Source organism: Curcuma longa, chromosome 13 (genome assembly GCF_044706935.1).
Source record: "Curcuma longa cultivar G26 ecotype Majalengka, Jawa Barat chromosome 13, ITB_CL_G26_1.1, whole genome shotgun sequence".
NCBI lineage: Eukaryota > Viridiplantae > Streptophyta > Magnoliopsida > Zingiberales > Zingiberaceae > Curcuma > Curcuma longa.
The window spans coordinates 2,549,807-2,560,540 of NC_133873.1; the positions used below are offsets into that span (position 1 = coordinate 2,549,807).

Genomic DNA, 10,734 nt, shown 5'->3' on the forward strand with positions numbered 1-10,734 from the left:
CAATTAATAACAACAACTACTCAACATAGTCAACAAGCATCAGGATGAGTCCTCACAAACCAATGATACATAATCGAGACTGTACTGACAACGGATATATCAATCAAAGGTCAACTGGTATGTGTCCGACAACGAATAACACCAGGTATCAACTAGGTAAATAGCACGAGTAGCAATAGGATAGGTGAATAATGATAGATCATGCACTAGAAACAATGGGTCAACGATATAGGTCAACAACAAGACTCACGACAAGGTGTCATAGATCAACAATCAGATCAATGTATCAACTGTAAGTATCAAGTCTAAGTATCAACGACTAGTACCACAACAAGGTATCATAGATCAACAATAAGATCAAGGTATCAACCATAAGTATCCAGAACTAGATATCAAGTATCCAACATCCAACAGAACTAAGGTCAAGTATCAGGTTAAATTTTAAGTCTAAGTATCATCAACTAATAATAATATATGAGCACTATAAAGGAAGACTATACTAACCAAGTACAAGGTACTCACAGATCGATGATACGAAATCGAGACTGTACTATCAAGGGATAGATCAATCAAAGGTCAACTAGCATGTATCAAGCAACGAGTGTGATATGGATAACAACAGGATAACTGACATGTGTATCAAGGATAACAACCAAATAAGTAACAACAGATAATAAATCAAATACTTGCAAAATGAAGACCTGTGTTGACCAAACACAGGAGTACCCACCTAAAACGACGAACGTCGATAAGAACCTCCAGAAAATAACAAGACTCCGTGTATCTCAAGATCAACAAGTCACAGTCCTCAGAAATGATTCAATCCTTAACCCTAGAACCAAACTCCGGTTCCAAGCTTCTCAGTCAAAATTGACCTCTGATCATTCTTCAATCAGATTCCAGCAGCTGTGATCTCAACAGATCCGATCAATCCAAACTACACAATTCTTATTGAACAAGAATTAACCAAATGTAGGAAAGGAAGCTCACCTCTGATTAGTGCTCTGCCCAAGAACTTTGATTCTTCCTTACCATAGTTCTGTTCCTTCTGCTCAAAAACAAAACCACAGCAAAATCCCAATCAGAAAACCTAATCTCAATCTAACAAGATCAAGATTCCATCTCTTACCTCAATTAGATCCAATCCCTTGCCCTAGAAATAAGCTTCGGTTCCTCCTCCTTCTTAGAGAGAACCCTAGACTTCAGTCTTCAGCCTGTTCTTTCTCGATCCAGAACCACATCTCGGACCAAGATTCGCCGCTAACCCTTCGACCGATCCCTGAAATCCGATTGAACGGAACAACCCCACTCCTGATCTACAACACGATCTAATCAGAAATCAAGATAAACAACTTACCTCAAATCTCCGATCCAACCGTGCCCTAGTCAAGCTCCGACTCTTCCCGGTCGAACCCACCTTCACCGATCTGCTTCCACCAGCCGGAGATCACATCAACACTATAAATCCAAGGAATCTCATATGAAAACCACACGAAATCAGGAATTCCAAGCTTACCGTCGATCTTTCCCTTGGATTCGAGCTCCCTTGTTTCCTATCGCACCGATCGTCGCCGTCGGAATAAAACGCAACCACCCTGGCAGCAATTAGGGCTCGTCAACTGAGCTTTGGTCGCCGACGGTGAGGTAGGAGAGATCAATCGTTGCTTGCTCGCTCAAATCAAGTTGACCTTGGTTTGGTGAAGCAAGCGGCGGCGTAGATCTGTTCGATCGGCTGGCACGCGACGTAGAATGGGAAAAGCAGTGGGATCGACATCACTCTGAGGAGGGAAAGAACTCCGATCGCGAAGGAGAAAGAGGAAAAGATGTCGATCGGGAGAGGAGGAAGATAATGCCGCTCGGGAGAAATCGCGAACTCGTGATCGTGAAGATGAACAGCGCTAGCTTAAAGGTTTCCTAACGGGTTTGGTTTAATGGGTTAAGCCAAATCTCATATGCAATAACTCAATAACCATTATCTCAAATTGGGTTGTTAATTGGGCTCTAATGGGATGATTTAATTGGTTGCTCTTGGGCTCAATTAGTTAGTTTTAAATGAGCTAAATGGCTTGATTTAATTAGCCTTTAACCAATTAATCCCTTAATCTCCAGTATTTTACAACAAGACTTGGATTAGGTCTAATTAGAGTTGACTAAAGCCATCAATAGATTTTAACCAAAACTCATTTTTGACTGAAACTTATTGATGGATCTAGAGGATTTGAAATTCTGAAACCTGAACATAGAATGAAAGAGGGGAGTGTAGAGAAGGTAGGATGATGTGTAACTCTGATTCTAAACCTCCTACAAAAAGTTATGAATCTGTGCTAGTTGGCACAATGACTAAAGGATCGGATACAATGGTGCTAGTTACGAAGGATCATAATAATTATGATGTTGATTTTTAAAGATCATCACTAATTTATTAGAGAAATTACAACATTGTGGTGTTAATTTTGAAAGATCTATGGCGTTGTTGTTCAAAGATCAACACCACTGTGTTGGAGAAATTACAATAAGGCAGTGTTGATTTCTATGAATCTAAAAACATTTTTTTTAAAACTTAGGTAATTTTCAAAAATCAACGTATTGACCTCTCAATCGCTTTGATCCATTCCAAGCATCTGGACACATAATTAAACGAGTCTGACCAAGGTAGTTGAAAAGTCAGATCTCGGTCGACCGAGAGTTGTTGGTGCAAGGAGCACTAGTCTGTCCTTAGAGTTTCGATGTTTGACAATACACCTAGGCCTAATCTGTTTGACCAAGGGTTGATCCAAACAAGACCTAATCTTTTGATGTAAGTGAAGTCTAGTTAAGTCAATTTGACCAGAAGACTAGTGAGAAGTCCTAGTCAGTTAAACCGGACAAAGAGAAGTCTTAGTTGAGGCTAGGTAGGGAAAGTCTTAGTTGGAAGCTAGACAGAGGAAGTCCTAGCTGAAGGCTAGCCAGAGTAAATTCGATATGGAGGATTGGGCAAGGAAGACCTAATTCGGAGGACTAGGCAAGGAAGTCCTGATCTGGAGGATTGGGAAAGGAAGTCCTGATTGAAGGTTGGACAAGAGAAAGTCCAAACAAGTCAAAGGTGACTAGATGTTTAGCAGGTGAGAAGTCTATTTATAGAAATGACTAATCCTAACTGGAGATTAGGCAAGGAAAGTCCAAATAGGATATTTGGTAGGTGAAAAGTCTACCTATGAAAGTGACTAGTTCTAATTGGAAGTTAGGCACAGGTAAGCCTAATAGGTTAGACTTATAGGATAAGGCTTAGGTAAGCCTAGTAGATCAGACAGACTATAGGGAGATTTAGGTTGCTTGTTTGCTTATATGCTAATTTTACAGGAACCAGGAGTTGGAAACAAGACTGAGGAAGCATAAGAAGACCAAATAGAAGTAGGTGAACTAAGCTCGAAAGTCAACTCAGGTCAAAATTGATTAATTGGTTTCGAGTGCTCCTATTGAATCTGGGCACCCAGAACAGTCTAGACGGTCCAATGAGGTCTAGGCACCTAGACTGGGCAGATCCTGGCACCTAGATCTAATCTAAACGCTTGGATGGTCCATGCGCCTTTATGTGTTCCAAATGCCAGAATCAGGTGGAATTGACCCCGATAAAAACTGACAGAACCAGATCAGATCAGATCAGTTCCAAGCGCCCGAAAAGGGATCCAGACACCCGAAAAGGTCTTTATATGGCCTATACGACCAACACCAAGTGATATCTATTCTATGCCTCATTCTTCATCCCGTGGTGTTGTTGAATGCGAACGAAATCAAGCTCGTGCGATCGGGGAAGGCCAATAAAAGGAGTCTCGAGGCAAAGTCTTCATGATTCAATTATTCTATCTCACTACGAGTTTGCTCATACTCTTAATCGCTATGCTCTTCGGATGCAACTTTGGCAACGTGTTGTAACACTATGCTCTTCGGATGCTCATACTCTAATCTTCCTAATTCAACAACACTAGCATAACTTTATTATTTTCTTGTTGACGTAGAATTATGTATTATTGCGTGCTTAATTTTTAGATTCTTTTTAAGGTTTCTCCACCTCTAGAATATTTTTAGAAAAGGAGTTAATTGAAATAAAAATCAATTTATTTAGTTGTGCGTCCTTATTATTTATGTGAAAATTTTGTCTGCTTAGACAAAGATATTATTACCAATTTTATTGCATGCTTGAGTTAACTACTCATATTTATTTTGCTGCATTACTTTAGTAATTTCTATTTTAATTTCAAGCTTGTAAAATTTGTAATGCTATTGACTTTACTCTATCGAAGCTGCCCTTCATGGTGTTTTTCACAGAGAAATGTGTATCATTACCATGTTAAATTACCCTGGGAGAAAAACTTAAAGTTCATGAAAATAAATAATAATAATGTGAATGTTAAATTATATATGACTAGCTAATTTATTTATGAAATTATGCGGAAAACTAATAAATTTCAAGTGTCACTAGAATTGACCTCCAATTTACTAAGCTCCGAAGAAAAACAAAATTGTAGTAAGACTTTGTTTGTTTCATAAAAATTATTTTTTATTAAATTTTTTGAACTCGTGCAAGTCAAGAAGGTTGATGGGCATCTGATCAATCTAGCCATGGCCAAAGGGATCCATCAGATCCTTTAGGTTGATCAGGTAACGAGATGGCTCAGTCCAAACCAACGAAGTTAATAGGTTGATTAGGCCAATTAACAAGTAAAGATGGCATGTTTTTAAGGGTCTGGTCATCCAAGTGACTTCTTAGGTTAGGATGATCCAACCGATGTAGAATGAGCAAAACGTACAACCATTGGGCATACCTTGTTGGGTCAAATTGGGAAAATAATCTTTTCACTACAAGAAAAAAACTAATAGACAACACTAGAAAGACAATGCTTTTTGTCAAAAGTGTTGCCATTTTTTATTTAACAACGTTGTCAGTCAAAAACGTTGTCTTTTAAAAATCAAAGACAACATTTTTTCAGAAAGCGTTGTCTATTAACACTTTTTTTGATCAAAGACAACGCTTTTTCAGAAAGTATTATCTATTAGCACTTTTTTTGGGTCAACAACAACGGTTTTTTAAAAATTGTTGTCATTGAGGATTTCTTATTAGCGCTTCTTTTCGTGTGATCCGCGGCCTACTTCGAGTATTTCGCCACGCACCTTCTGCTCCTCATGCCTCTCCTCTTCTCCCGACCCCTCTCGCCACCTTGTGCTCCTCATGCCTCTTCCTCCCTCGCCGCTCCGCCCTGCTTATCCTCTCTGAATCCCTATCCCGGCCCGTATAACACACAGGCACCCGCTTCCGCTCCTCTCCTCTCCTCTCAACTCCCCCTCCTCAGTCCTCGTTGCTCCGACGAACGATCGCATCCTTTCCCTCCTCGATTTTCGATCGTACTTTCACCAGATCCGTGAACTATCTCTCTTCCCGTGGTGATGGTCGACATGAGCACCGCCACCACTATGCCGACCGATGACCGCGACCTCTCCCAGCCTCCCTCCGATGGCATCTCTAACCTGCGCTTCTCCAACCACAGCGACCTCCTCCTCGTGTCCTCGTGGTATAAGGTCAGCATACGTAACTCACCTGCGATTCCCATTGCTTCGCGCCCACCAACATAAAGAAAACCCTAATCCTAAATAAAACCCTAACCCTTCTGTATGCACTATTTTTTGGGTTTCCACCAAAGCTCACGGCGCTAAGGCACGCACGACGCTCCAAGGTGGGGAGGAGCTCGACGACATCTTCTTCGCTTGGATGATGGAGGCGCTTCTGGCGAAGAAGCTGGATCGGGAGTCGCGGGGGCGACAGCCGCGCCGGAGGATCGTGCCCACCATGTTCATGGATCTAAAGCAAGGAGCGGCGGAGAGGAATTCGTGCACACCTGCTTCGAAGAGGATGGATTGGACGATGGAAGTGGCGTCGATGAGAGCTTGGATCCAACGCAGAGAGGTGAGCCTAGGACCAAGGTGATTGGGTGTTCAATCTACTTTCTAATTAATGATTGCTTGGCCATGCCTTATTAAAATTGTCACATGGAAAGGTTTAAGGTGCCTGAACATTGATACTTAGGACTTTATCCTGCCTTTTAAATGGATTTTCCTTACACCCACTTAATCTGGTGTTGTTTTGACAGTTTAATATGGTATAAATTATAAAAAAAAAACTCATTATATAAGCATGGTCGCTTTAAAGCTAGTTTGATTATTTCTAGTTTATACAAAATGATTTCCAATGAATTCTTTTATATATCAGTCGATCCCTGAGGTCAAGTGGGCACAGCGTATTGACAAGGTCTACATCACTGTACAATTGCCTGATGCAAGAGACGTGAAAGTAAATCTAGAACTTGATGGCATTTTCACTTTCTCTGTCATAGCTGGTGCTGCAAGCAACTTTTATGAAATAAAATTGGAACTATTTGATAAAGTAAATAAAGAGGTAATGTTTTTATTTTGTGCTTGATCTATTGATATTTTCTTGTTTCCCATCTCTTCTCACTTGGATTAGTTACCTTCCAGGAAAGCAAAATTAATGTAGGTGTCAAGTCTATCTTTTGTGTCATTGAAAAAGCAAAGAAGCAGTGGTGGAAGAAACTAATAGGTGGTGAGGGAAAGACTCCTCACTATGTGAAAGTTGATTGGGATAAGTGGGTTGATGAAGATAATGATGGTATATTCCTCTGTGCTATTTTGTATGTTATGTTTTTTTTAAAAATGGTACTACCATATGCTTGTTTTCCCATCATAGTGTGAGTGTCGAGTGTTTACATGCAGGCCATGCATATATTTTTCCATCATATAGGCTTGCAAAATGCATAACTTGGAGATTTATGATGCCAAATTTTAAGATCATTTTGTTGGAATGATCAGATAATGAAGTTACCAACCCAACTTCCTTCGAAGGAAGTCACTTTTTAGTGTAGAATATTCTCTATTTCATCTGTATGTTTTAATAACAGAAAAATGTATAATCAAAAGAGGGTACCTGGATGCATGAATTCAATTTGAATGCATTTTCATTTTTTTTATTTCATCCATATCTGAATTATTATTTTCTATTATCATATCAATTTTATGTTTGTGTAAAACCAGTAAATTATGAAATTTTCAAATGTCTCCACAAACAAAGATTGATGGCAACAACAAGCATTTACTGCACATAATGATGTTCCTTATGTCATTAATTAGTCATTCATATTGTGTTATGGCTACATTTCATTAAGGAATAGGGCTTATTTTTTGCTTTTCTTTCTGAGTGACTCAATTTCTTTCCAAATGCTTTTGTCTTGCTACTCTAGAATATTTCAAGTAGATAATTTCACAATATCAGTAGAATTTGAACCTGTCGCTTTTGATATATATAATGTCTGGAGAAGTTAGTTAATTATCTTCTATTGATGATATTTAGACTTCACCACTATTCTCAATATACCAAATATGAAGTATTGTCCATGCTATTACTAACATGCAGCTAAAACCTTTATAGTTATATCTTAGCTTAGTTCTTATTGGGGTTTTTTTTGTAATTTGGAAGACATGTATGCCAACAAAATTAGAGCTAATGCAATCTGAACTACGAACGTTGGCTTACCCACTTGTAGCCCTTGTTTGTTTGGCACCTCAATTCTTATTTGTTTATGCTATTTCTAAAATATTCTTCTTCAATATTTTTGAAGCATGCTGTCCTGGTAGATGCACATGATACAATTTTAAATATAGATGTTACTTATATATTCTATATTTCAAATTGAAGGGACAAAAGAGGATGTGATTACAACAGCACTTGAGACGGGAGAAAAAGTCGGGTGTGTGAGGGGCATTGAATCGAGGTCATATCACTCCAACAATGTATTTCAAAGTTGGTAGAAGCATATTATGTAATTAAGTCTATGTAATGTATTATAATTAGTTCGCATGCCAGACAATGGTTTTGTAATAGACAATGATTTTGTATATGGAAGTCATTTGGTAAATATAATAGACAATGATTTTGTATATGAAAAATATAATGGTTTTTATTTATTGCTAAAAATATTTATTTCATTTCAAAAGACAAAGCTTTCATTTAAAAAAGACAACGCTATTAAACGTTGCAAAATCAAGCAGTCTGAAATTAAAATACAATACTTTTTATTCGTTGCAGAAGTGTTGTTATTGTCTTTGAAAGACCTCTTTTACAACAGACGATTTTACAACGCTTTTTCTGCCAGATAGACAACACATTAAAAGCGTTGTCTATTAGCTTTTTTCTTGTAGTATTTTTTATAAAAAAAAGATAAAAATTAAAAGGGCATCCAAATTATATACATTGTCAAAATACATTCTTTTTATAAAAAAAATCAAAAGAACATCTCATCATATATTTTATTTTAAAAATATTTTTATTTTTAGCGTTATTGTAACATGACTAGTTATTATAACATATAACAACTAATATAATATTATTATAATATTATATTAGCTACCTAAGTAGATGCTACATAGTTGTACGATTATTTTAAAGTTATTTTGACCTATTTAAAATGATTTTGATGATATTTAAATAATTTTAACTAAGTTGGTAAAAAATATTTTAATATAATAGTGTTCAGGATTTAAAATTTATGATTCAATATTTTAGAATTTAACTACAATTATATAGCAACTACTTAGATAGCTACTACAACTATTTTAAAGGAATTTTGACTAACTTAAAATGATTTTAATGAAGTCTAAGAAATTTTGACCGAGTACGGCGGATCCAAAGATGATCTTTGACAAGTGGAAGCAATCAAATGTCATGAGTCTAATGATCATGAAGATGTTAATTTTGAAATTAATTAGGAGCTCGATTACTGAGAATGAGGATATTAAGGCCTTCATTAGAGAATTAACAAACCAATTTATCTCAAATGAAAATGTCAAGACTACATACTTCTTACGAAGTTAGCGTCCATGTGGTATAACAGGAAGGGAGGATTACAAAGTACATTATGGAGATGTCAAATTTAGTTACAAGTTTATGACACTAAAATTAGAAATGCCCCTAAAGCGAGCTTGTGAATCGGATCCTAATCTCTCTACCCACAGAGTTTACTCCTTTCAAAATAAATTACAACACTCAAAACGAGAAGTAGATATTAAATGAGTTCATAGCTCAATGTGTACATGAAAAAAAAAGATTAAGACATGATATATCTCATTGTGTTCACATTGCATCCTCATCTCAACACTCAAGCAAGAAAAAAGAAAAAAAAATAATAGTAAGGGTAAGGGTAAACAACTTGTAGTGATTAGGGCTTCAGGGCATAAGGTACAAAACCAATAAAATCCGAACCCAACTTGTTATTTTTGTAAAAAGAAAGGTAATCTAAAGAAGGATTGTCCCAGATACATCAACTAGCTTGTCAAAAAAAGTATATTTCTCAACTTTATTAGTTCAAAAGTTAATCTAGTTACTGTATCAAATAACACTAGGTGAATAGATATGGGTGCAACTACTCACACAAGTGTAACTCTATTGGGTTGCCATTGGAGATGATTGTCAATTGATGCTGAAAATTCATCTATATTGCCTATTGGGACTGGCAATAAGGTGAAAGTAAAGGCTATAAGTGTCTTTAAAGTTTATCTTGGGAACAATATACTTTTGAATTTGAAAAATATATTTATAATGGCAGCATTTAGACAAAACTTGATTTCTACTTCATATTTGAATAAATCTGGATACACTTGTTCATTTGAAAATAGAAAATTCAATAATTTTTGAAATTCTACATTGGTTGGTATTAGTTCCTTGATTGATAAACTATATAAGTTAGACACCGAAACTCACACTAATAATGTTGTAATGCATAGTATAGGTAAAGCATAGTTTGACGAGTGAGAATTTATCTATATTATGGCATGGTATTTAGGGCATATCTCTAAACAACATCTTGAAAGGTTAATGTCATTAGAAATTCTCAATTCCCTTGATATGTCAAAATTTTAAATCTGCATTGAGTGTATCAATGGAAAAATAACTAACAAGAGTAATAAGGGTTTAAGATGGTGTAATAGAGTCTTAGAGTTGATACATATAGATATATATGAGTCATTCCCTAAAACTTCTTGGAATGGTCAAATATACTTTATCAGTTTTATAGACAACTATTCTTGATACGGATACTTGTACCTTATTCATGAGAAGTTGCAATCCCTAGACATATTCAAAACCTTCAAAGTCGAAGTTGAAAATCAACTAGGTAAAAAGATTAAGGCCGTAAGATTAGACCGTGGTGGTGAATACCATATTAGATCTGAAGGAGCAAGTGAACAACATCATGGGTCATTTGAGGAATACCTCACTAAGTGCGGAAGTATAGCAAAATATACCATGCCTAGTACCCCTCACCAGAATGGTGTAGCAGAGCAATGAAATCGGATCCTAAAAGATATGGTGCAGAGTATGATGATATTTTTTTTCTCTACCGGAGTTTTTATGGGGTGAGGCACTCAAAACTACAGTATACTTACTCAACAGAGTACCTAGTAAGTCGGTAACAAAAATCTTATACGAGTTGTGAACAAGTAGAATGTCTAGTATTGGACATTTACATGTATGAGATTGTCCTATTGAGGTTAGGCCCTATCAGTCTATCGAAAGAAAACTAAATGCAAGAACTATTAGCTATCATTTCATGAGATACTTTAAAAAGTCAAGAGGCTTCAAAACTCCCAAATAATATATTTGTTGTGGAGAGGTCACTCCACCTAGGCCCTATC

General features: G+C 36.7%; 1 long non-coding RNA gene across 1 annotated transcript in view; it reads right to left on the reverse strand.

Moving 5' to 3' along the window:
- LOC141844354 (uncharacterized) overlaps positions 1-1,866 on the reverse strand; it is a 3,215-nt gene extending 1,349 nt beyond the window's left edge. Inside the window, exons 1-5 of the long non-coding RNA XR_012603133.1 lie at positions 1,517-1,866; positions 1,358-1,427; positions 1,130-1,279; positions 991-1,048; positions 731-906 (exon numbers count right to left, since the gene is read on the reverse strand). This is a non-coding gene — a long non-coding RNA (uncharacterized LOC141844354). The remainder of the gene's footprint in view (positions 1-730; positions 907-990; positions 1,049-1,129; positions 1,280-1,357; positions 1,428-1,516) is intronic.
- Between the last annotated feature and the right edge of the window lie 8,868 nt (positions 1,867-10,734).